Source organism: Prionailurus bengalensis, chromosome A1 (assembly GCF_016509475.1).
Source record: "Prionailurus bengalensis isolate Pbe53 chromosome A1, Fcat_Pben_1.1_paternal_pri, whole genome shotgun sequence".
In the NCBI taxonomy this organism is placed as follows: Eukaryota; Metazoa; Chordata; class Mammalia; order Carnivora; family Felidae; genus Prionailurus; species Prionailurus bengalensis.
In genome coordinates this window covers 169173899-169199932 of record NC_057343.1, presented here as the reverse complement: position 1 = coordinate 169199932, position 26034 = coordinate 169173899, and the positions used below count along the sequence as shown (strand labels likewise).

The following is a 26034-nucleotide window of genomic DNA, read 5'->3' as shown; positions in this document are numbered from 1 at the left end:
AGCATCATTGGCTCAAAGTATTTCATGATGTTTTCATGATAGTTGACTTTAGATATTTTGGTAGAGTATGCATGTCAAAACATTTAACTGCAAATTGAATGCTATATGTGTATTTTAATTGCTATACATTTTTAAATGAGACATGTTAGATCACAGAGGCAGGAATTAGCAACTTTATGATATTTTCACATGTTGAATGAAACATAAAGGATTTAAGAAGTAATATCAAAGTGTCTGTTTTCTTCAAGTACTCTAGGCTTTCTGAAAATATGAGGAAATGGGAAATGTCAACACATGAAGTAAAATAAGTGAGGTACTAGAGCAGCTGTTATCTGTCAATAAATGTCCAAGCATAATTGCCAGTAAAGAAGACTGCAATTTGAGAACGTGTGCTGATACATGATTGGAATCTCACCACGTGATCTGTTAGATGATAAAGTGTATTTCAGAATACTGTGCTCGCCTGTTAACTTAGAATCGGTCATATTTTTATTTTTCTACAAACAGTGACAAATATTTATGAATGTACACTAAATCTGGACTTCCTGACCCACTGTTGGTTCAGTTTCCATTCTTGTGTTAAGGTGTACTCGGCTCTGGGTGGTAGGAAACTGTGGAGGAGCACATCCCAGTCGGTAGAGCCTTCAGGTTTACAAATTTCCCTCCATTCCTTAAGAAATCAAACACAAAATTATAAACAAAAAACTTGAATTCTAAATGTGCAGTAGTCTTAGTCATAGTTAAAATATCATACAAAAAATTTATGAGAACGTATGACCAGGCAAATACAATGCAAGGATTGCTCCCAGGCCTTAGAAGGGCTCATGGAACGTAGAGGCCCTTAAGCTCGAAGATTACAGAAACTAATTTTCTAGTGATTATAATTATTCCTTTAAGTTTTCACTTTCTAGTCACATAAAAAAGTATTTTTTCTTATTTTACCACTTACTTTAGGAGTGCCTTTGCATGTTTTAACTGAAACTTGAATGTTATAGTCAATTCATTTATTCAGTATTCAGTGAATGATCATTTATTGAGCTGCTAATATTTATGAGATTTGGTGCCTGCTAATAGGAATGCAATGATATATATGGTCCTGGACGGAAGGTTTTAAAAAGTACACATATAACAATGTAATCATAAGAGTTAGGTATTGTCTATTTTACATGACTCAGACAGACCGTCTAGTTAGTGTATAGCACCCCCCCCCACATTCTTATGATAACAAGTTTTTCTGTTATTTAAATTATTACTGATATCCACCACTTTCCTTTTAGAATACCTATTCAATGAGATATAATCTAGTTATGTCTTTTAGGACATCTATTTAAAACATAGTCTAGATTCAGAGTTATATGATACCATGACCTTGCTTTATTGTACATCTAAGAAGAAAATTAATAATTTATTTTTTTAGAAGATAAACTAAATAATCCATTTGTAAAATTTATTTTTGCTTTAAATGCTTATTTAGATTTTACACTTATATGCTCAGGCTTATTTTCAAGATCCAGTGCTTTATTTAATGTAAGATATAATTATCTCATTTACTTCCATATATGAATCAGAAAAACATACTCTAAAGGCATATATGTTGTGTTTTGAATAACTGAGAATCAAAGTGAGAAATTCTTAAATCCTACTTCAGGTAAACAGTGTAATTATAAAACAGGTGATAGCCTTGTGAAAATATCCAAGTTTATAAAGCATATAATAAAATGGAGAAAAATTGCAGTTGTTCACCTTCCAAAATGATACATAATGAAAAGAACACTTTAAAGTTTTGACACTGGCCTCAAATTTTAGATACAAATTATACACTTGAAACCTGCTTTATTCAGGAAAATTCATATATAGTTAATTTAAAAGATTGCATTATAGTTCCCAAGAATTATACAGTTGTTTGAAGTCACTTTAGAATGGAGATTATAATTACTATGGTCAATGCTTTTTTTTAATTAAATATAATTTATTGTCAAATTGTTTTCCATACAACACCCAGTGCTCATCCCAACAGGTGCCCTCCTCAATGTCCATCATCCACTTTCCCCTCTCCCCCAACCCCCATCAACCCTCAGTTTGTTCTCAGTATTTAAGAGTCTCTTATGGTTTGCCTCCCTCCCTCTCTGTAACTTTTTTTCTTTCTCCCCTTCCCCTCCCCCAGTGTCTTCTGTTAAGTTTCTCAGGATCCACATATGAGTGAAAACATATGGTATCTGTCTTTCTCTGCCTGACTTATTTCACTTAGCATAATACCCTCCAGTTCCATCCACGTTGCTGCAAATGGCAGGATTTCCTTCTTTCTCATTGCCAAGTAGTATTCCATTGTATATATAAAAAAAACATGGAAGCTTCACGAATTTCCGTGTCATCCTTGTGCAGGGGCCATGCTAATCTTCTCTGTACTGTTCCGGTTTTAGTATATGTGCTGCCGAAGCAAGCACTATGATCAATGCTTTTATTTTAAGTATGTGATACGATGGTGGGGTCATGTACATGTACGCATGAGACCAGGCCAAGTAGATATGCCAAACTACTACCACTACTACTGCTGCTTCTTCTCCTTCTTCCTCTTCATCCTCCTCCCCCTCCTCCTCTTCCTCCTCCTCTTCTTCTTCTTCTTCTTCTTCTTCTTCTTCTTCTTCTGAGAGAGGAAGTGAGGGAGAGAGAGAGAGAGAGAGAAAGAGAGAGAGAGAATGGGGGGGGCAAAGATGGGGGGAGAGAGAATCTCAAGCAGGTTCCACACCTAGTGTGGAGCCTGTTGTGGGGCTCAGTCTAATGACCATGAGATCACGATCTGAGCTGAAATCAAGAGTTGGAATCAAATCAGTTGCACAACAAACTGAGCCACCTGGGTACCCCTATATGCCAAACTTCTTTTTTTTTTAAATTTTTATTTATTTTTGAGAGAGAGAGACTGAGCAGGGGAGGGGCAGAGAGGGAGGGAGACACCGAATCCAAGCAGGTTCCAGGCTCTGATCTGTCAACACAGCCTGACACATGGCTCAAACTCATGGACTGCAAGATCATGACCTGAGCTGAAGTCAGACACTTAACTGACTGAGACACCCAGGCGCCTTCTTAAGTAAAAAAAGATTTAAAAGATAATCTATATATTTAACTTACCTGTTACATAAATTAACATTAATGGTTATTATGTCTTAGAGATTTAAAATGCTTCTTTCATTGGCCAACATAGTGACTTAGTTAATAACAAACAGTAGTAGTTTGCAGACTTTGAGTGATTTCTAAGATTTCATAACCCTCCTTATAATCAATTTCATGATGTTCCCCAGGAAAAGCATTTTGAATTTCAGAGCCTAGGTCTGCCCAGTTTCTCTTCCATTCTTTCCCTTCTTAGCATTTAGAAGACGTTCTCATCAGCAACGGTATAAAGTAAAAATCCCTGCCAGGAACCTGACTTTCAGTAGTTCTCTGTCTCCTTATGAAGCCATTCGTTCCTCAGGTACTGTCCATTTTTTCTTTGGTAGCCCTTCCTTTCTCATATGAGATGTATTGGTAACCATAGGATTTCTAGCTCAAGTCCTGGTGGTTTTATTTCATTTTTCTCATTTTTTTTCTTTTCCTTTTTCTTTTTTTTTCCTCATCACCTCTTCCTTGAGAGGAATTTTGCCCTACAGTTTGAAGGCTACTGGAAAGAAGGACTCTTTTAAAACTGAGATTTAAAATCCTTTCTTTCAGGTTCAATCCAAGTAGTTTTCTTGTTTTCCTATCTAGGGATAGGAATCAAACATATACCTTGAATTATTAGCTTCGAGAGTAAGAGGTTAACTAGAAGCAGAATTTATTAATTTTGAATTGTCTTCCTCCTCTGTAAAAATCATTCTATAGTCACAACATGGAAAGGGTCAATTGCTACATTGTGTTTTCGAATTTCAAGTTTTTACCATTATAAAATATGAGAAAGTACTTGGCAATACTTTCCAAATAAAAAATGTGTATACCTTTTGACCTGGAATTCTACTTTGAGGTACTTATCTAACAAATAACCATGTGTGTAAAATAATATTTAAGGATGCTTACTGTATGTGTTATTTGTATGTACAATGTAAAACTAACAAGTTCTGTATGAGAAGTTTAAAAGTAAAATGCATCTTTCTTTTAGGCATTATACATTTTCATTAGGATTAAAAGAATGATCTCAGATGGTCTAGGCCTCTTAAAAGCTGAAATTAGTTTCTAGTCAAAGATACCTAGAGAGGTATATAGTCCAACTATGTAAGTAATTTATAAGCATGTTTTTTTATTCATGTTAAAAAAAAAAGAACTGAAAGATCACTGGGAAATTACCATCAGATTTTCTGGTCCCACTAATATTGGAGGTTGATTTAGATATTTCTCCTGCAGAACTTGTCTTGATAAGTAGATACATCTCAGGGGATAAAGTCCAAGTATTTAACTGTCAAAGACAGAAAAAGAGTAAGTAAAGAAAAGCCCAAGACACCAGTAGAAGAACTAAATTTATCTAAGACATAGTTAGAGGACAAAAACACAATCAGGGTAGCTCTACAAAAAAACACAAATAACAAAAAACAAAACAAAATAACAACAACAACAACAAAACACACAAAAAACCAAAAACAAAACAGACGGAAGTTGGTAAAATGTCCAAAGAAAAGTTCTCCCAATGATCTTGTGACTCAGCTATTAAAAAAGAAAAAAAAAAAAAAAGAGTGAAGTGCAGAAACAGCATGTATGCACTGCTATTTATGGGAGACAAACTATATATATACACATACATATGAATATGTATATATATAACTTACCCATGTATATATACACATACACACATATGGCGTATATTTGTAAATGCATAGGTTATCTGTGGAAGGCTATTCATGAAATTGCTAAAGGGTAGATAGCTAGCCTCCAAGGAGAGAAACAGGGCATTTAGGGATAGAAGAGTGGGGGAGTCTGACTTCATTTTCACTGTCTTACAGCTGTATCATTTAAATGTAATCTCTCTTAAAGTATATATCTAAAAATAGGATGTTTAAAATTAAAAATAAAAAGAAGCAGGCCAGGTGAGAACCTTTGATGGAAGAAAGGTGTGGGAAGGAAGACTGCCCCAAACTGTTAAGCCCAGGAACCCTGAAATAAGAACACCAAGCCCTTTAGGTCTAACCGTCCATCTCACAAACTCTGACCTGTAAGTTTCCATGTGGGGGAGAATGCACCCATCTGAACAGGCCAGGGAGTCTGCTTGCATTTCAGAAAGGTGTCATTTTAAATTGGCATGGTAGCATTATAGGAGTTGAGTTTTCATGAGTGTATCCCAGATAGACTTCTCAGTTTCCCTAAAAGCACAAAATCATTCCTGGAGTACTGAGGACTAGGTCCCAACTTTGCCGACCCAGTGAAGTGTCATCCTCAAGAGGCCTGCCATGCCTCCGCTGGGCACCCACCCATAGATGCCATGTCTGCTCTGTGACTGTTGGAGGGCTGGGTGCACATGTTGTTTGCCACCCATCAGGATCTCCCTTGCCCTGAAGTTTAGTTTTTATTTCATAGACTAAAATGAGCTCAGATTCCAAGAGAAGTAGGAAAATGAGTGCTCATTATCTACATTAGAAATTGTGAAGTTATTTCTCAGAAAGTGAAACTTGATGGACCCATAAAAGAATATTATCTGTGTGGAGAATACTTCAGAGTAGAATAAAGAGCATGGTACATGATTGACTGACATAAATATAGGTGTGCCTGCAATATATATTAATAAACAGGGCCGTAATATTAGGGACCAGAAGCAATCTATTTCATATTTAAAATATCAAGTAAAAACTATCTCCACAATTATGAATATTTAAACAGTATTATTGCTTCTCAATATATAACACATGCAAACATACCACATCATTTTTATTGCCAAAAAGGAAAAAATAATTAAAACTATAAAAAGCTGTTCTTAGTGTCATTTTAATGTCTTTGTTATTGCCATTTATCTCTGAGAGATAATATGAAAAAGAAAGTGAGAAATAATGCATCAGTAGATGATAAATTTTATTCATAGCAAACTGTTTTAAAAAATCAGTGTTGCTTTTTATGCAAGCGAATGACAGGGAAAACAAGAAAGACATATCTGTTATAAATGCCTGTTTCATATTTACATCATTTTAAAAGCAAGGGTTTGCTTCTTCCATCAACTTTTCAATTTAGTTTCCCTCTTTGTTTGATTTTTGTCTTACCTATTTTCTTAAACTTAGGAAAGAATTTTATTCATTTCAATGAATGCATGCATGAAGGAATTTCCAATACATGGTTGCATTGTGGGTACACATACAGATCATTCACTCACGACTGTGACAGATTAGGAATATAGTTCAAAGACTGGGCTTCTTATCTCCTCAAGTGAAAACAGTAGAATGAGAGGCCGTGAAGGTAGGGGATTGACAGTTCAGGTCTTTAAAAGCCACATTAAACTAAGATTACTGAATGGCCTATGCTTTGTACTGAACCTCACCTCAGGCTTGCTTGCAAATGAGACAGGAGGCTAAATTCTTGAATAGCTGACTAGGAGAAATGATGGTGCCTCTCTAGGTTTAGATAACCAATTCATTGCAGCATCTTCTTTTCTCAGAGTGTTCCAAATAAGACCATCACCATCATTTCTCAAGCCATTGGGGAACAGTCTGTAGGACAAATGACAAAGTTCTGGGGAATGTCAACTTTCCATTGTGATGGATAAAGCAATTTTTTGAAATGAAAAAATGAACTTTAAATAAAACAGAACTGCATGCTTTGGGTGTAAAATGTTTCTTGACATACTAACTGAAAAGAGTGTGATATAACATTGTGTCTCCAACAGTGTATGAGATAAAAGAGAGAAAAACCCACACATACACAAACACAAAAAGCTACATTATTAGAAAACAATAAGAGGAAATATATAAGCAGTGACTGGTGGCTGCATTAGACTCATAGGATTATTTCTTTTTTCTCTTTTTATTTTCCTGAACTCTAACTTTTCTTTTATGAACCTGTATTGCTTACATAATAATGAGGTGAAAAGAAAGCCCTGTCCTTTGGAAATGTAGTAATTTTATGTTTTTATGTTTTTGCAGTCACTCCTTTGTGCAATCTTAATATTCTATAAATTTGTATGTTATAACGTCAAAAAGAAAAAGTGAGAAAGGAAAATAAGCCATAGAAAATTTAGAATAAATACCAGAAGAATATTTAATAAATGGCTATTTCCCCCCTCCAAAATGTTGGCATGAAAATTGCCTTAGCATTTTAAATCCTAGATTGAGAATACTAGGTTCATTAGGCTAGGGAGTTTATCTATTTAATATGTTCCCTAGAACATAGAATCCAGCTTACTCCCAGCTGTTGAATAGTTTGTGATTCTTATTTGTGGCTCACTTTGGAGATTCTCCTCTCATTCCTTTCTTTTTCATCCTTGGTAGAATTGCCAACTTTGTTGTTAGAAAAGTTTGTGTTCTTTTTAATTGATACCTATGCTTTTAAAAATATGAATTTTATATAGCTGGATTTCTAGCTTTATGTTGTATAGCCCTCGTATCCATGGCCACATAAGTATGATGTCTGTATGCTAATATGCTTACTTAATCTTTAATACATTATATTTTAATAATATAGGAATGCCAAGCTACGGAAGAGCAAATGAAAAGGTCATTTTTTATTCATGTACTACTGACTGTACCTTCTGCTTGTAGCTCATTATACATGCAGTTGAGCCCAATTTTTTAAAAGTGGAAAGCATACCAAATTAAACCACAAGTTTCACAACTGATGTTCCTTTTGTAAAAGGAGTGCTCTCCATCTTTTCAATTTTATTTATTCTGACTGCTTGTTACTCATTTGTGCTTCTCTCTTCTCTGTTATAGTCAGAATTTCTAATCCCATTTCAAGCAGAAGGCTGCCACTTTTCATCAGAGAAGAGGCAATAAACACGCATCACACTTATATATGCGGGCTTTCATCTGGGGAGCTCAAAGTGTTTTATGCATAAGTAGCATTTCCCCTGGCTTTTTTTTTTTAAGTAGGAAAAATAAAGTCTAGAGAGCTTAAATGACTGAAGGAGGCCCACACCTGCAACAATGGAAGTCGTGATTTTAATTAAATATATATCTATGAAAGTATTCAGGATTCCTTGACCTGGATATCAATTTATATGCAATGTTTGAAGAGTAACAAAATTGTGGAGAGTAAAAATTAATACTAGCACACTCTTGTCAGTTAGGGGAAATGGTAACATAACAAAAATGAGCTTTAATGTAGAGTAACTTCATAAACTTGACTAATTCATTTAATGCCTTTAAATATTGAGATTATAAAAATAACTCAATGGGAAAGGAAAAGTCTTTTTAGGGTCGGGCTTTTCAGTGTTACTAGGGTTGAAAGGGTCAAAGAAAGAGCAACCTCTGTATGGGGTCTAGTAGGGCAGCAGGAAAGGCCCGTCTCCAGAATTATCCCCCTTCATTTAATCAATCTCACTCTTTCTTCCTCCGTCTTTCCCTCTCCCTCTCCCTCCTATCTTTCCTCCCCTACCTCCCCCCACCTTTTCTTTTTTTTTCTTTTTCTTTTTTTTTTTTTTTTTGCCAAAGACATAAATGATCTCAGTGGTACAATTCAAAAGCACGAGTAAGAGATTGACAGAAAATAGGGAATTAATAATAATAATAGTAATAATAATAATAATAAAAGACCATCTTATTTTGAGTATGTCTAGACTTAAGTCTGTGGTTTTCAACCTGCCTTGCACTGGGTCTGTGGGCAGGGCCTTGGGGAGGACTTAGAAGGCCTTTTGCCACCTCCACTTTTGGTGATGGTGGTGTTGTGCAGACTTGGTTTAATATGTGTGGGGGTAGTGGTGAAAGTGGGGGGAGTTTGACTTACATTGAGAAGGAAGGCATAGGATGTGAAGTCGAGGATGGAACGAGAAAAATTAAAACCAAAGAAGGCTGTGTCTTTGAGAGAGTGATGGGTGAATTTAGAGATTTAAATGTAGAAGAGTCAGAGGTCGTTGCTTTCCGTGATGAATGAGTCTTTGGGAAGGTAGGTAGTTTTCTGAAAAGGATTTTCAGAAGTGTAACTAATAGTGAGAGTCGAGTGGCTAAGGTACTAATCTGTAAGAGATTATTGAATTTGCTGGCATGTGACACATTTTGTCTGGTGAAAAAAATAGGCTAAAAAGTGCTGTGTGTTCCATAGACTCTTATTAGAGATGGGTGGCTGAGAGCTTAGTATATCAAATAATGGATTGGGTGAACACCAAAGGGACGTCCATGTGATCTCACTATATCTCTCTGCCATTTATAATGCAAGCCAGATTAATTTCCTAAGTAATATAGTTACTGAATTAATTCTAAGAAAAACTTTAATTTCCATCTAACTGAAAAATGGCATGAAGTAGAATTTACTAATACCAGTCAATATATTTTTTAGCTGTGCAATGTCTCTATATACACATATTTGGGTATAGTGATATTTAGGTAAAATGTAGATATATACTTAGCAAATAGTAGTACATATATACTGACGATTTCCTCCTGAGCTCCAAGGTATATATATTTATTTCCCCTGTGTAGAGTGTAAAATCACTCCCTATGTATATATGATGAAAAGCACTTGATCCCCCCCCCGCAAATTATCCTTATAAAATTTAGAAATACTCTCGAGTGTCATAAATGCCTGTCAATATAGTAGTTGGGGGAAAATTGTGGGTATATTAGTCTAGAAACAAATATCTAAGATGTCAGACACCTGCCTGATATTCCCACTGCAAACATTTCATGCTCAAAATTGCAACCTGACCATGATGTTTGTGATGGTTCCTCTGGAGAACAAAGCAGCGTAGCAAAAAAGCAGAACAACAGCATCCTGAGGCAATATTTTTCAGTGCCCGTAGCTACTCCTGCTTAGCCTGGTGGCTCTGGACCAGATCTACAGAGAATGCCAGGGAAGTGCTGGATAAAAAGCTTCTGACACGTCCTCCTGCTAAGGCACCATGGCCAAATCCGATGAGGAGAGGCCACCACTCATTTGGCAGTGCAGCCACTTTCCAGGGTCCAATGATGTGGGAGCAGGTCCTCAATCCCTCTAGGTTCTTGCTTCTTCATATGTAAATGAAAGGATGATAAAACCCTTAAGGCCCTGCCAGATTTAATATCCAGAGATTATGCCATTTAGCCTCATCTGCCCTGGAGCTAGTCTTTGTCTATACCTTTAGAAAATGCACTATAGGTCTGTACCTAGTGGATAATGTACTAAATAAATATTCCTCTATGTAGTAATTATTGTAAAAAGGAAAAAAAAAGCATAGTGTAGATTATTATTACAGTCAAGTTTGAAATATCAGAAGTTGTTCCCCAGAACAATTTACACTTGGGAAAATACTTGGTCAAGTCAAGTGAAATGGGCCTGCAATACTGTTCAGAGCTTTTTCTGTGCTTATATGCATTGTGACCCAAATCAGTTTTTTCAACTGATTTGAACGAAGTCTGTCTTTTTTGTTTGGAAAGTCTCTGCATTCTGGCAAACAATGTTTTTGGCTCTTGTCAGTATTCAGCTAAATAATCATCAAATATAGTGAGTGTTTTTCTTCCTAAAGTCTGCCCTTCTCCTAGCTTACTTTTGTCTCCAGAGACAACTTTTGTGGAAGTATCTCAAAGCATTAGGCTAGGAATTCAGTTTTAGGAAGAGGTGTAGAAATATCGGAATAGTAAGAAGCTACAGACCTGGCCCAGATTTACCTGGTGTTTTGAGTTCCATTCCCCTCCCTTTTCTCATATAAGAAAGTGTCTGTGTAGATAACTAGTAAGGAAGGAGTGCATATCTATGCATTCATAGATTCTGAATTATTTCTAGCTTTAAGTTTATTCTCTTAGAGAAAAAGCACACACTTTGTAATCATAATCATGCCAACCTCAGTTTAAATCTGCCACTTACTGGATATAACAGTAAGGCTGTGCTCCTATTTCTGAATTTGGAAAATGGTAGAATGGAGTAATATATCACAGAATTAAATAGGTAAATATTTGGCAAATTACCAGCTATTGAATGCTCACTAATGTTACTGGCCTTAATTCTTTCATTATCTAGCAGAGAGGTCCTAGATATAGGAACTAGTAACCTGGTCTCATTCCTTTACTAACTTATTACTATCACAACATATAATATTGTTGCCCTCAGGACTTAATATCCCTACAACTCAGTCCTCGCAATTATCAAATGAAAATAAAACCACATACACAGTGTTTTCAAGTATAAACTAAGATAATAGATGTGTAATTAATTTGAGTTTTTTAAGATTTTATTTTTTTAAGTAATCTACACACAACATTGGGCTCAAACCCACACTCCCAAGATCAAGAGTCACATGCTCCACCAACTGAGTCAGTCAGGTGCCCCTATTTCAAAAGATTTTTAAAGTACCAATTAATAATGCCATTTTTTAGTAGCAGTAAAATTATTATTGACTATTACTCTGACAGTGGAACCTTTTTGTTGCCAGTGAAATATCTATTGTAATGAGATTGCTGAAAGTTTAAGCATACTATTTTAACAAAATCCCTTTGGACAGATTTAAGAAAAAGTACTGAGCCTCTTGTTTTCTATCTTACATAGGAAGGTTTATATACTTTTAAACATTTGTATACAAGTTCTTTCATCTTCAACAGCACAACTGTAAAAGATTTAGAGTTTTTGAAGATTATGCATTTAATTTTTAGCTAAATTGTATATAGATCAAATCCATGCATCCAAAAGCCTCCAAAAAGAGAATTTATACAGCCTGGGGAGATGGAGTTAAAAATTTATAAGTCTTTGGGAACTTTAACGTCTTTCCCATTTAAAAAAATGTGTTTTTGAGACACTTAAAACTACATTTTAGAACTATGGGAAACTAACTCTTGGTAAATTCTTAACATGAAAAGAATTTCATGTTGAAATTTTCATAATGAAACTTATGATGTTAATTTCTTCTATTACATTAAAGACACACCATTATGAAAATCATTAATTTCACAATGCGAAGATACTATTGGCATTGATATTTTGTACAAGTTATCTTAAAGCATTTTGTTTTGAAAGTTTATTTCTGATGTGAAATTTTAATCGTTTAGTACATAACAAAATTTTTTAAAACAAATTTAAATTTTATTTTGAGACATATGTTTATCTTACATTATGTCAAACATTTTTTTTTCCTAAGTTTTTCATTTGTATATCTGATCTCTTGAATAGACTTTGGGTTTTGAAGGCATTTGCAAAATGCTTTTGGGTGGTTGATAGCTTACCTGTCTTTTTTGATAAATCTCTATTTCCTTACTGGATATTTAGGAGAGAGATCTAGATTCCTCTGGGATATGTCTCTAAAGCCCTGGATGCTTATTCTGTCTATTGCAGCCATCTATTCATAATTCACTTTCCAAGTGTCAATAGTTAGATGGGCATTCTGTAATTTCCTGTAGGAGTTAAGTGTGTAGACAGAAAAAGTCTTAAAATTGTATTGTTGAGAAAATATTTCAAAACATGTAAATCATTGGTAACATTGTGTTCCATCTAAGATATGCTTAAATTGGTAAAGATCATAGGCCAGGTGTCTATTTTCATGCCATAAATGATGACAAAGAGTGCTTCATAGATGTTTTTATAGGAGTTTATTGTAGACCATGTGAGTCCATAAATTTCTGTATGCTAAGTTCCATCTCTGGGCACAGCACTATATCAAAACCATGGCATGAGAAATCTCTTCTGCTTAACACCTAGTTGTGAAATTTGATTAAACATGAGCCTCCTGTATTGGAAAGAGGAACATTCTCATGCCAATAATTTTAATATTTAATAATAAAATACTAAAGATTTAATTTTTTAAAATCCTTTTAATTTAAAAAAAAATTTAATGTTTATTTTTGAGAGAGAGAGAAAGAGCATAAGTTGGGGAGGGTCAAGAGAGAGGGAGATAGAGAATCTGAAGCAGGCTCCAGGCTCTGCGCTGTCAGCACAGAGCCCAATGTGGGGCTCAAACTTAGGAACTGTGAGACCATGACCTGAGCTGAAGTCGGATGCTTAACCAACTGAGCCACTCAGATGCCCCCTAAAGATGTAATTTAATTTAAATTTAGTAAGAAAATACTAAAGAAAAAAAACGCTTAAAATATTTTACAAATACATATTTTCTGATTTAGAAGTATTAATAATGGCTAACAACTGAAATAATAATTGAGTGCTTATGATTATGAATCACTGTATGTGTATTATACCATTTATCTTCACAATAATCCTGTGAAGCCATTATCTCCATTTTATTGTTAAGGTCATAGACCATAGAGGTTAAATAATCTGGTTCATGGTCATACATCACAAGACAAAACCATGTGTGAACCTAGACCTCTGATTCCAAGTTCTGTGCTATAATGCTCCATATCTACTGATACATTGTTACAAATTTTATAGTTGCTTTTTTGCCCCAAATATCTAAACCAAATCACTCCTACATTACCAAATCTGCACTCTACCTTTATATTCTTACATATTTAATGTCTGATAGTCAACTTTCATGATAAAAATCTCATGCCCACAAAACCTTAGAATTTTTCTCCTTATTCCTACAAATCTTTTGGTAATTAATGTTTTGAAAGAAAGATATTAAATCTAAACCAATTTAAGAATATGGAAGAGGGGTGCCTGGGTGGCTCAGTCAGTTGGGCGGCTGACTTCAGCTCAGGTCATGATCTCGCTGTCCGTGAGTTTGAGCCCCGCGTCGTGCTTTGTGCCGACAGCTCGGCGCCTGGAGCCTGTTTCGGATTCTGTGTCTCCCTCTCTCTGACCCTCCCCCGTTCATGTTCTGTCTCTCTCTGTCTCAAAAATAAATAAACATTAAAAAAATTAAAAAAAAAGAATATGGAAGAAATATTAAAAAGCTGTAATATAGAAGTGTCCATGTTATTCATTCTGCTTTGTGACTTTATTTGTGACATATTCTTATTTGTGACTGTTTCTTGAAATCTTGACATGTCAAGGAAAATATGTATCATCCTATTACATGTGTGCATCTGGATACCATAATTTTATTTAACCTATTCTATTTATGTTTGCAGTAATAGAATTTCTGTGTCATAGGACACAGTCACTGAAAGTTTTCTTAGTTTTGTTCATCCTATATCACTAGGATCCAGAATATCCCTAGGCCATGTATGGCGGTCCTTAAGTATATAAAATGAAGGGATGAATAATACCAGACTACATTCCAGAATGATGTTGATAATTTATGCTCCTGCCACATGTGTATCTGTTTCCCCATATCCTTCCCACAGCCAGATATGAAAGTTGACAACTAAGTCCACATTGTCTTTTTATAAATAAACTGCCTTTTGAGTGAGTCTAGAAGCTCCAAATGATCAAAACTCATAGCGGCAGCTGTGTTTGGGGTGGCTCCTAGACAGCAGTCATAATATCCACTGCAGTTTTAAAAGGCAGTGTCAGATTTCTAAATGCTTATTCATAATTCAAGATTTTATTATACCTAAATATGTAATTCTTATCATTTTGAAAGTTTGGTTTAGAGAAACTAAAATATAAAATTTTCTATTTCGTTTCCCAAGATGTAAAGTAATATCTTCACCATTTTTACTATTTTTAAATAAAGTACCAAACAATGTCATTTTTAAATTTATGATGATGAGGAATTCTGGCATGGGGCTTTAGGCACTTATTATGTATTCATTTTATGCTGATTTGCTGCATTGTCATGTTTTCCAACAGCTTTGAGATAGGGGCTATAATTAAATCAAAACTATAGCAAAATATATTTTACTGAGATAATTTTTTTTTCTATTTTCAGTATATTAGAACATACAGCTAGGATTTGGGGTAGCTTTCTGTGATTATTGTCCCCAAAATGTATGAATAAACCTCAAAATTAATTAGTACTGATATTCCACTGTACAAATGAAGACTGATAATTTTTAACAGGAAAAGATATTTTAATTCTGGTGCTTTATTATAGTGACTTTGAATATCTTACATAACTTGGCTTTTGGAAAGGAAGCTTATTTTAAGCATTTGTTTTCCTTTTAGAGCAAAGTCATCATCTCATTGTCTTATAACTAGCTAAAATGAACATTTACTTTCATTTTAAGCTACTCCCAATTCTTTTGTTAAGTAAGCAGAATATAAATAAATAACTTGTCATTTTCTAGGTCTAGTTGATATCAATACATTTTACTGTGTATTTTATCTTTGGTCAAATGCAAAACACAGCTTTTTGCAATTTAGAAAGACCCCCAACTTCTGATTTATTTTGGCCATAGTTGTGGTAATATGATCTTCATTCTAAAACTATAAACATCATATCATTTTCTCAATCTATACCACTTTAATCTGATATTATGAATCAATCAATTAACTTAAATAGTAGAAATAATATTTGGGACAGGATTTAAAACAGAAGTAATCTATGGATTCCATTAAATTAAAAAGGGGGTCCAAAACATTTATTAAAGAACAACAAAACAAACTTGTAACTCAGTAGAAACTCTTCTTTTCTGCCCTTATGGGGATTAGTATTTGTTTATTTCAAGAGTTAAGGGGGAGGTAGGGATTGTAAAATAAAATATTAAAGTAGTTTGTATCATTTAAAATTCTATAAATGCCCACTTATTCACCAGTGTTCTGCTGAAGGACCAAGACCTTTTATTTGTACAAGAGCGTTCTGATGGGTGTTTCATATCATCTCACCTCTGCCAACCCCAATTGCATCATCAGGGATCTCCAGTTTTCAGTACATTAAAGTGGAATGTGCACTAAGATACTTCTTAGCACTAAGAAGCAATATAAATACAAACCTTCTAAATTTTAGACTTTCCCCTAAACTTTTAAGATTATCTCACACCTAATTCAAAAGCATTTTTAGTGAGTTACTTTTATCAGATATATGCAAAGCATTCGACATAGTTTTATAAAAATAATTATCTCTTTTTCACTTTCACATTTAATTTATTATAACATTTAGTTAAGTTGCACAATTAGAAGAACAAATATGGATAGCATAAAGAGATTTTAGGGTAAACACATTAAACTACCATATGATGAATTTTAAAAATTTAAAGTTTATCATGGAAAGTTTCAAACATATATAAGTGTAGAATCAAAAAATGAACTCTTATGTACCCATCACCCAAATTAAACAATTACCAACATTTTGCTGTTCTTATTCATCAATTGATTTCCCTCTAACTTTTTTTTTCCTGGAGTCTTTTAAATTAAATCCTGAGCAAATACTTATTTGTAAATTCTTTTTTTTAATGTTTATTTTATTTTTGAGAGAGAGAGAGAAAGAGAGATAGAGTGTGAGCAGGGGAGGGGCAAAGAGAGAGGGAGACACAGGACCTGAAGCAGGCTCCAGGCTGTGAGCTGTCAGCATAGACCCTGACTTAGGGCCGAACTCATGAAGGACAAGATCATGACCTGAGCCGAAGTTGACGCTTAAACCAACTGAGTCACCCAGGTACTCCCCTCATTTGTAAATTCTTCGGTTATCTCTAATGAATGAAGATATTTATTTATTTATTTATTTATTTATTTATTTATTTATTTATGTATTTATTTATTTTTAACATTTATTCATTTTTGAGAGACAGAGAGAGACAGAGCCTGAGCAGGGGAGGGGCAGAGAGAGGGAGTAACAAAATCTGAAGCAGGCTCCAGGCTCCGAGGTGTCAGCACAGAGCCCAACGTGGGACTTGAACCCACAAACCGTAAGATCATGACCTCAGCCGAAGTCAGATGTTTAACTGACTGAGCCACCCAGGTGCCCCCACCTTTTTTTTAATAATTTTTTTTTACATTTATTTATTTTTGAGACAAAGAGAGACAGAGCATGAACAGGGGAGGGGCAGAGAGAGAGGGAGACACAGAATCTGAAGCAGGCTCCAGCACAGAGCTCATGTGGGGCTTGAACCCATGAACTGTGAGATCATGACCTGAGTTGAAGTCAAGACACTTAACCAACTGAGCCACCCAGGCACCCCGATGAATGGAGATTTTTAAGTGTACACATACAATACTATTATTACAGCTAACAAGCAACACTAATTTCTTTAAAGTCTTTTTTCAGCTTATTTGTTTAAATTAGGATCTAAACTAGGTTACATGTTGCATTGGGTTGATACATGTTTTAGTTTCTTTTGGTGAATAATACCCCCACCTCCTGCATTTGCATGTCATTTATTTGTTGAAGATCATGAATTGTTTGTCCTACAAATTTCTTACATTGTAGAATTTAGCTGATTGTCTTCTTATGGTGTCATACAATATGTTTTGCTACTTGCCCATCCCCGATATTGCCTATGAATTGATAGGTAAATTAGAAGCTTGATTAAATTGAGGTTTCTGGTTTTTCAGCAATATACTGGATAGGTAGTACCAGATATGTCTTAATTAAATCAGGAGGTGTATCACATCTAGAGATAATGGAAATTTTAAATAAAGTAACAATAGCTAAGATATGTATCATTTAATATGTGCAAGGTAGAATTCTAAACAACTTACATATATTATTTTAATCTTTACAAAATCCTTTTGAAGTGAATGTTATTTACCCCCACTGCACAGTTAGGCAGAGTAAAGCACAGGGAGGTTTAGTAACAGACCAGATTTGGTCTGGTCCCTGGCTCTCAGACTGCAGAATTTGTGCTCCATAGCACTCTGCCATTCTGCCTCTTGAAAGCACTGACATTTCCAAATTACACTAAAAAGAAATGTGTTCCAGATCCTTCTAGTAAACATACCGTCTTAATTCTGTAAGCAAATAAATGTTAAAGGGTATATATTTTAAATAAAAAGTACTTTTGAACTATGTTGTTTACCTCATCTTCCTTCTTTGAAAATAATACCTTGTAAACCATATTTATTTTCTTGCTGTGATATTTACTCTCACATTGACAAATTGTGGTATTTTCTTTGTCCTGAAGTAGAACTTGTCATGGAAAGTGAATTTACTTCCCTCAGGTAAATATTTCCTTTCCAATATCAAGAAGTGTAAGATGAGCTCCTTGAAATTAATAGCAATTTATAATTTTCACTAGCCGTCACATTTTTTAAGAGTTTATTACAGTTTTTGTTCCTTCTTTTGCTTACCTAAAAATGAATATTATAGCGTCTTCTGAATCATTTTGGCTTATCTAGTGTAGAAGATAAGTCTACTAGGAATTCAGCAGAGCCCACTTCATGTTTCTAGTACATGTTCTTATCCTATTATTATACTTTTAACTTTATGGATTTCCATATACAGTTTTTCTCCTTTTAAATCCCTTTACATTTTGTTATTACATGCTTTTTATCCTTTATGGTAGCCAGATTTTTCATAGATATTTCTCCTCATAACTACAAATTATCTAGTCCTTCTGCTTAAAAATAATGTCCTACTTTGTTGATATATTCTCTTTTTTTAAAGTTTGTATTTATTTATTTTGAGAGAGAGAGAGAGAGCTCGTGCATGCTGGGGAGGGGCAGAGAGAGAGGGAGAGAGAGAATCCCGAGAAGGGACCCCAACACGGGCTTGATACCACAAACTGGGAGATAGTGACCTGAGCCTAGATCAAGAGTTGGGACACTCAACTAACTGGGCCACCTAGGTGCCCCTTATTGACATATTCTTAATAAAAGTGATGTATTTAGTCCTTTTATTTAGCATTCTAAGTATATACAAGGGCATGACTTGTCAGCACCAATCCTTCACTCATTTCATTCAACAAACCTGTCCTGAGCATCACATCACAGATGAATAAAACATGGACCCTGCATGAGGTCAGAACTAGAAGTCAGGTCAGGATGATGAGCTATATACTTCATACAGTGGTCACAACAGAGGAGAAGGAAAACCACGGGTCAGGAGCAACAGTCAGTCTGAGAAGAGACCAGCACTTGGGTCTGAATTAAGGGTTTTAAACCAATGTGGATGAATATACATGGTATTTTCAGGAGTTGCAAACCTAAATGCCCATAAAAGCCAGACAAAGAATGTACACGAGTAAAGTAGATCAAATGTATTCATTAGGGAATGGTGGGGACTGTTACAACTAAAGAGCACATGTCTGATCTAAAAGCATTCATATTCAGATGTTTGTTTAAAACACAGACTCAGCCATATAAAATGTGGCTGGACTCTATGGCTCTGGTAAGATCTAAATATATTAAAAGGCATAGTGTTTTGAGAAAACATCTAGGTAATAAATGTGTTCAGTGCACCAAGTCAGACAGTTATGCAGAATATAAGTGCCAGAAGTCATTCTTAGTTTTCAATCTACATTGAAAGAAATAGGTGGTGAACAAAATTTGAACAAAAAAAAAAAGTGGCGGAATCATTGTAGTCCACAAAATGGGGGGATAGAGTGTTCCCAGTGAAGTAGCAGTCGTTATAAGATCAGGCATTCTACTAGATTATTGTTAAGCAGACCAAGTGCATGCTTAGTGTATCAGCACCACGGGGACAACATAAACAATCTGGGGGGAAAAAAGAAAACAACTTTGATCTTCCTTTTATAAATTGTACAGTTTAGTGGATTTTTTAATTGTTATGCAATTACAGGTGAGGGAGAAACCACATGGTGTTTTTTGTTTGTCGAGGACTTCATGGCTTCTGCTCATCTTTATCTGGCCTGGATAAGGCAATAAAATTTAAGATTCCAAGAATAGAGGGGCTAGGTGTTTGGCTGAAGACCAGACTCAGGGTGACTGGGTATGGGTGTTAGAAGCTGGGGTCAATAAGGGTGACTCAGTCTGGTTAAGCATCCGACTTTGGCTGACTTCGGCTCAGGTCATGATCTCACAGTTGGTGAGTTTGAGCTCTGTGTCGGGCTCTGTGCCGACAGCTCGGAGCCTGGAGCCTGATTCAGCTTCTGTGTCTCCCTTTTCTCTTTATACTCCTCCCCTGCACTTGAGCTCCTCTTTCTCTCTCTTTTTCTCTCAAAAATAAATAAACATTAAAGAAAAAAAAAAAAGAAGTTAGGCTCAATAACAAATATGGCCCTGTACTAATATATGAATACACAGCCCGATGCCCATTAAGACTTCTTTCTCCCCCAAATAATTCTGAATGCCTCTTTATAATTAATGTTTGATATTGGTTGTACTATCTGTTAAGAGAGATTTCCAAACTTAAAGATTTCAGCTCTGTATTAATTTTTGCAGTAAACATGCATTTATTTTTCCTTGCAGGGATTTATAGACATTGATTCTAATCAGTGTTTAAAGTTCACTTTAAAAAGAATTAGACTGAATGTTTTGAAAGTTATATGGGATAATTGAATAATGTAGAAGTATAAAATGACTTTTAAAAGCTTTCACACAGTTAATAACTTTGCAATTATTTCTTAGTGGTTTCCATTTTTAAATATTGATATTGTGAAAAATAATACAGTAGTTCATAGAATTCTTACTGTAGTTTTACATAATTGTGAAATAAAGGTATCTTTTTCCCTCACTGAATACCAGACTTTGATCATGTAAGGTTTTTAGTAATATGCTTAAAGTTATTAATATCTTCAAGTTATCTTTATATTATGTATCAGAAGGCTCTTTCAGATGTAGCTGAAATCCTCAAATATGTGCTTGGCACATCTTAGTATGGCTTACTACGAACTTTTATATGTCTCGAGCCTTAATCGAATACTTTAAAAGATTCATGACTATTTCTCTCCTTGATCCTATTTGGAAGCCATGTTTACAGAATTCTTTAAATACCTGATGTTTAGTTGCTTTGCCCAAATCATCTAGATCAGAGGTGAATCATTGTATGTAAGACATAAATAAAATTTACAATGGAGTGGAAAAAGATAAACTGTCAGGTTAAATTTTCTTTGATCTTTTCTTTTTCTGTGTTCACATATGATTATAGAAAAACATTGACTTTATCTCTTCAGCAGTACTAAGCATCTTAATGTTCACTTGAAATTTTCTGTATGTTTCAGTTAAGATTTTTATTTTATATATATTATATGTAGCTATGAAAATCAGTGAACTGCAAGTTTCTTAAAATTGGCCATTTTGCTTAAATAATTATAAATAGTAAAAGAAAGGAAAATCATTTGTTTTTATCCCCAGTAATTGAAGAAAATTCTGAGAGATCCACGGTATCCAACTTTTACTATTTGCTGACGAATGCCAAAGTCCTAATCTAGTTTCTGGCTATATATTTTTTTACAATGTTCTTGGTAATGGAATAAGCAGCCTACTTTGTAAGTCACAACATTCTATAATGTCTTCCACCAAATACTGATTTAGGTTATAAACCTTAAATGATGAAAAGCTTGGTGGTTATAGAGGAGATCATAGTTTGGAGCTGATTTTAAATTAGTTTCTAACTTCTAGTTCAACTTACGAGAGATAATGTGGAAAGCAACATATAAGGTAACATTGAGGGCTATATGAAATGACTAAGACTTCTTTCCTAAAATTATCTGATTACTGTTAGTTACACTGCCTGGGATAAAGATGATAAAAGAAATGGAATTAGCCATGAAGATGTCCCAAAGACCTAGCAGATGGAATGTTGCATCTGGGCCAAAAAGCTATTACAAAGAGTCTATATACCAAGCTTTGTCTGTATAATGAGTAAATCCATATCATATATATGTACTTTTAATGTTGTGTGCCTTAAAAAATTATGGAAATACAAAGATAAAGTTTAAAATATTGATCCGTTTCCAAATATAGTTTGTCATTGTGTAAATATTTTCTTAAAAGATAAAAAGAGTAGGGGCATCTGGCTGGCTCAGTTGGAAGAGCATCTGACTCTTGATCTTCGGGTTGGGAGTTTAAGCCCCACACTGGGTGTAGAGATTGCTAAAATAAATAAACTCAAAAAACAGATATAAAAAATTTAATTATTATCGTGATAGAACATTTATGTTTTTTAATGTTTAGTCTTCATTACATACTCACCAGAATGTCTAGATGTCTGATAACATCAACAGGTGAGGACAGGAAGCAACTACAACTCTCAAAAGTGTTTGTGGCAATGTAAAATGGTATTACAACTTTGGAAGGAGATTTGTCAGTTTCTTCTAAAACTAATCATCTACTAAATACATACTGCTAATACTCTATGATGCAGCAATTCCAATCCTAGGTTTTTACCTATGAGAAATGAAAGCATATATCTACAAAAAGATTGTACAGCAATGTTCCTAGAAGCACTATTATTCGCAGTTGCCCCCAATCTGCAAACAGTTCACATGCCCTTCCAGAGAAGAATGGATAAAAAACTTGGTATATTAATATAATGGAATACCTCTTGTCAATTGTAAGTTACAATCAGGAAGAACTACTGAAATATGGAACAACATAAATGAATCTCAAACCTTTATGCTATGTAAAAAAAAAAAAAGCCTTACACAAAAGAGTACATACTGTATGTTCTATTTTTATGAAGGTTTAGAACAATCAAAACTAAGCTGTGGTTAAAATAAAATAACAAAACATCTACAACTGTAGTTGCCTTTTTGGATGGGTATGAGCAATGACTGACTAAAAGGGGGCATGTGGGAAGTTGGTGGGGTGCTACAAATAATCTTGATAGCAGTTCAAGGTAGACAGATGTGTGCTTTTGTCAAAACTGATTGCATTTAAGATTTATACATTTCACAGTAGGTAAATCTTACTTTAAAAAAAAAAAGAACATTGAACTCTAGTTAATGATGTGTATGCTGAAGTAGCTAGGAGTGAAATGTTTGCAGTTACTTTAAGATGCACCAAAAAATAAGTTAAATTGATGATAGATACCTGGATGGATAGAGAAATAGATGGATGGATACATGTGACATAAAGCACATGTAGAAAATGTTAATTATAGAATTTAGGTGGTGGATAATGGGTTTTCACTGAACAATTCTTTCAACTTTTTGTATGTTTGCAAATTTCTGTAATAAAATGTTGGGGGGGAATGATTGTTTATTCTAAAAAAGACATACCTTTTTTGGAATTTATTCTAATTCAGGCTTTAGATATGGTTACATTCTTTAAGGTTTTCCTGTTTTGTCCCTTTCACAAATTAAAATTTTGTCTTATCCAGTAACATCTTCATAATTGCACTTAGCTTGTTACCTTTATAAATCACATTCCTTGGTGCCACATGTATAATGGTTACTTTAATAACATTTATTAGGCTTTGGATTCATTTCCTATTGGTACTATAACAAGTTATCACAAATTGTGTAGCTTATAAACAAAGATGCCAGAATACCTGGCCTCCTAGTCAGGCTTTCCCTGTCACCCACTGAATGGCCTGGGCTGAGTCCTCTCCTGGCATCAGCTGCAAGCATGAACAAAGATAGGTGTCGACATTCCAGCGCGCTCTACTTCCCCTTCACCACGTCCTTCCAGCTAAAAGTTAGCCCGTTGGCAGAATGGCCTGAACAAGAAAAACCAGCCATCCCACGTGCAATATTTTTGGTGGTTTCAGTGATATTTCCTTAGAAAATGCAAAAATGGAAGAATTCAGAAACTTGAATTTCAGTCGAAGTCTTTCCAAAATAGCACCCAGTCATAGCAGATTTCTAAAAAGAAACCAAACTCAGGGTGTAAAACAGTCCCGAAATTAAAGGCCCATGTGGGGAGTGGGCCACCGCCGCCTGGAAGCCCAGGGCCAACCCCGCGCCCACGAAGCAGTCTCGGAGGGAAATCAGCAGCAGGAAACCGGAGGTGGAACCTGACCTCTGATGGATGGTTTTGCAAGACGGCAAGCAGACCCACCCGGGAGAACAGAGGCACTTCCTTCACACAACACAGACAAACCCCCCAGAGACAAGCCCGGGAAACTCGTCTCGCCGAGAGCGGGTGGGGCAGGAGGGTTCTCAAGAACAGAGAGGCACATTCTGGAAAGAGAGGAAGTTTACAATACCCAAAGGCAAAGAACCTACTAGAAAACTGGATGTCCCAGACCGTAACGAGGAGGAAATGAAAGAGTTGCTGGGAAGCTTCATGGAATCTTCTAGAAAAAAAGAAGCACACTCCATCCAATCATAGTTTTTCCTCAGCACCACAGCCAGCAAGCCAGAACGGGTAAAACTCTTCCGGTAGGATCGGATCCCGGCCTACCGGAGAGTCCTTTCCGCCGGAAGCCGTTCCGGGGCGTTGAGTCGGCCGCCCTGGCAGTCGGCTGGCAGCGCCTCGTCAGCCGCTCTCGGCTTCTGAGCTGGCTCCCCACACACTCGCGCCTGGGACACACAGCCTCCCGCCGCCAGCGTCGCTTCCTCTCCTGCTCCCAGTTTGTACCCTCGACGTCCTGGGGAGGAGCGAGTGAGGCTCTCGGAAGCCACCGCGGCCCGGCGGACCGCTCGCATTGCTCTGAGGGTCACAGGGTGTTGCCACAGGGGCGACCGGGCAGCGCACGCTGCTCCCTCAGCTTCCTGACCTCTGGGGGTTGAGGGGCCAAGTCAGACTTTTGTTCTGTCTTTAAACTCTTCCTATGGCAACCCTGACCAATTACAGAGCAATACCCCCAAAACGAACTTCTGGAGCCACCTACAGCAGAAAGGCAAGTCAGTTTACTTTTTGTAGAAGAGAAATTTGCCTCCTTTCCTTTTAAAATTCCCAAAAGGAAACAAATCTCTAACCAGGCACAGTTAAACGTGTCTGTTATTTCCAAAAGAAAGGACAAATCAACAAGCACCCCACAAATATGTACTCTCTCATGACTGTGGAAGACAAACATCCAAAATCAGTTTCGTGGGGCCGAAGTCAAGGTGTCAGCCTCCTTCTGAAGGCTCTAGGAAGGAATCCACTCTTCCTCTTTTCAGCTTCTGGTGGCTACCAGCATTCCTTGGCTTGTGGCCAAATCACTGCTGTCTCCACCTGTCCTCACCCTCTGTGTCACTTCTCCATCTGCCTCTCTTAGAAGTACACTAGGTATTGTTTGAAGAGCCTCATCAGATAATCCGGGAGAACCTCCCCTTGCAAAGACCCTGTTTTCCACATAAGGTTACATTTATAGGGGCCCCTGGGTGTCTGAGTCAGTTAAACAGGGGGCTTCAGCTCAGGTCATGATCTCACGGTTTGTGGGTTGGGGCCCTCAGGGGGCTCCCTACTGTCAGCACAGATCCCGCTTCAGATCCTCTGTCCCCCATCTCTCTCTGTCCCCTCCCCTCCCCCCCCCAAAAAAAATAAATAAACATTTAGGGGTGCCTGGATGGCTCAGTCGCTTAAGCCTCCGACTTCGGCTCTGGTCATGATCTCCAGGTTCGTGGGTTCAAGCCCCACGTGGGGCTCTGTGCTGACAGCTCAGAGCCTGAAGTCTACCTTTCTCTCTTTCCCCCTCCCTCACTCTTGCTGTCTCTCTCTCTCTGTCAAAAATGAATAAACATTTAAAAATTAAACATAAAAAAAGAACCTAAATGTAAAAAAAATGTAAAAATGTAAATGTATAAATGTAAAAAAACCTACATTTATAGGTTCCATGGAATGAGAATTGTTATCTTTGGGGGCCATTTTTCAGCCTACCACAGGTATTTTTTTATGTGCCAAGTTCTGTGCTAGGGCCTAAATAATATTAATTAACATTTAATTGCTTACTGTGTACCAGGTGCTATCCTATGTGTTTTATGTTAATTTTTTTATTAAGAAAAAATTTGATTTAGCATGAACTTATTGAACCATACATTTCTTTCTTGCATATGCCAACTATTAAAGCCCCAGAGTGCTAGTTTTCTGAGAAATGTATGTTAGGAAATTCTATTCTATTCTAAATAACCCTGTCTTATTTGTGTGGAGGATGTTAAAGTTGACAAGATTGCGAATGCCCCTTGGGAAGAGGCTTGGCTTATCCATCTTTGTATCCATATAGTTAGGGGCATAGTAAGGGTTAGTAAATGTTTGTTGAATAACTAAAAGCATCTTTGCAGACATTATGAAATGTAACCTTTATAAAATCCTTGGAGGTAGATATCGTAATTTCCATTTTACAGAAAAGATTTAGAAATCTTTTTGTTCATTTGGGAATGTTTTTGTTTGATTTGGGAATGTTGAACCCCATTCCCAACACTAGGACAGTGG

General features: G+C 35.9%; 1 protein-coding gene, 1 long non-coding RNA gene and 1 other non-coding gene across 3 annotated transcripts in view; 1 reads left to right on the top strand and 2 right to left on the bottom strand.

Moving 5' to 3' along the window:
* The window catches only part of FBXL17 (F-box and leucine rich repeat protein 17), a 501049-nt gene that overhangs the window by 298494 nt on the left and 176521 nt on the right, over nucleotides 1-26034 (top strand).
* LOC122491844 lies at nucleotides 160-25017 on the bottom strand. The gene is made up of 3 exons (XR_006299463.1): nucleotides 23904-25017; nucleotides 4312-4420; nucleotides 160-670 (listed from the first exon to the last, which is right to left on the bottom strand). It is a non-coding gene; the product is annotated as an uncharacterized LOC122491844 (long non-coding RNA).
* Nucleotides 2338-2444, bottom strand: LOC122496308. Its single transcript, XR_006300760.1, has one exon. It is a non-coding gene; the product is annotated as a U6 spliceosomal RNA (small nuclear RNA).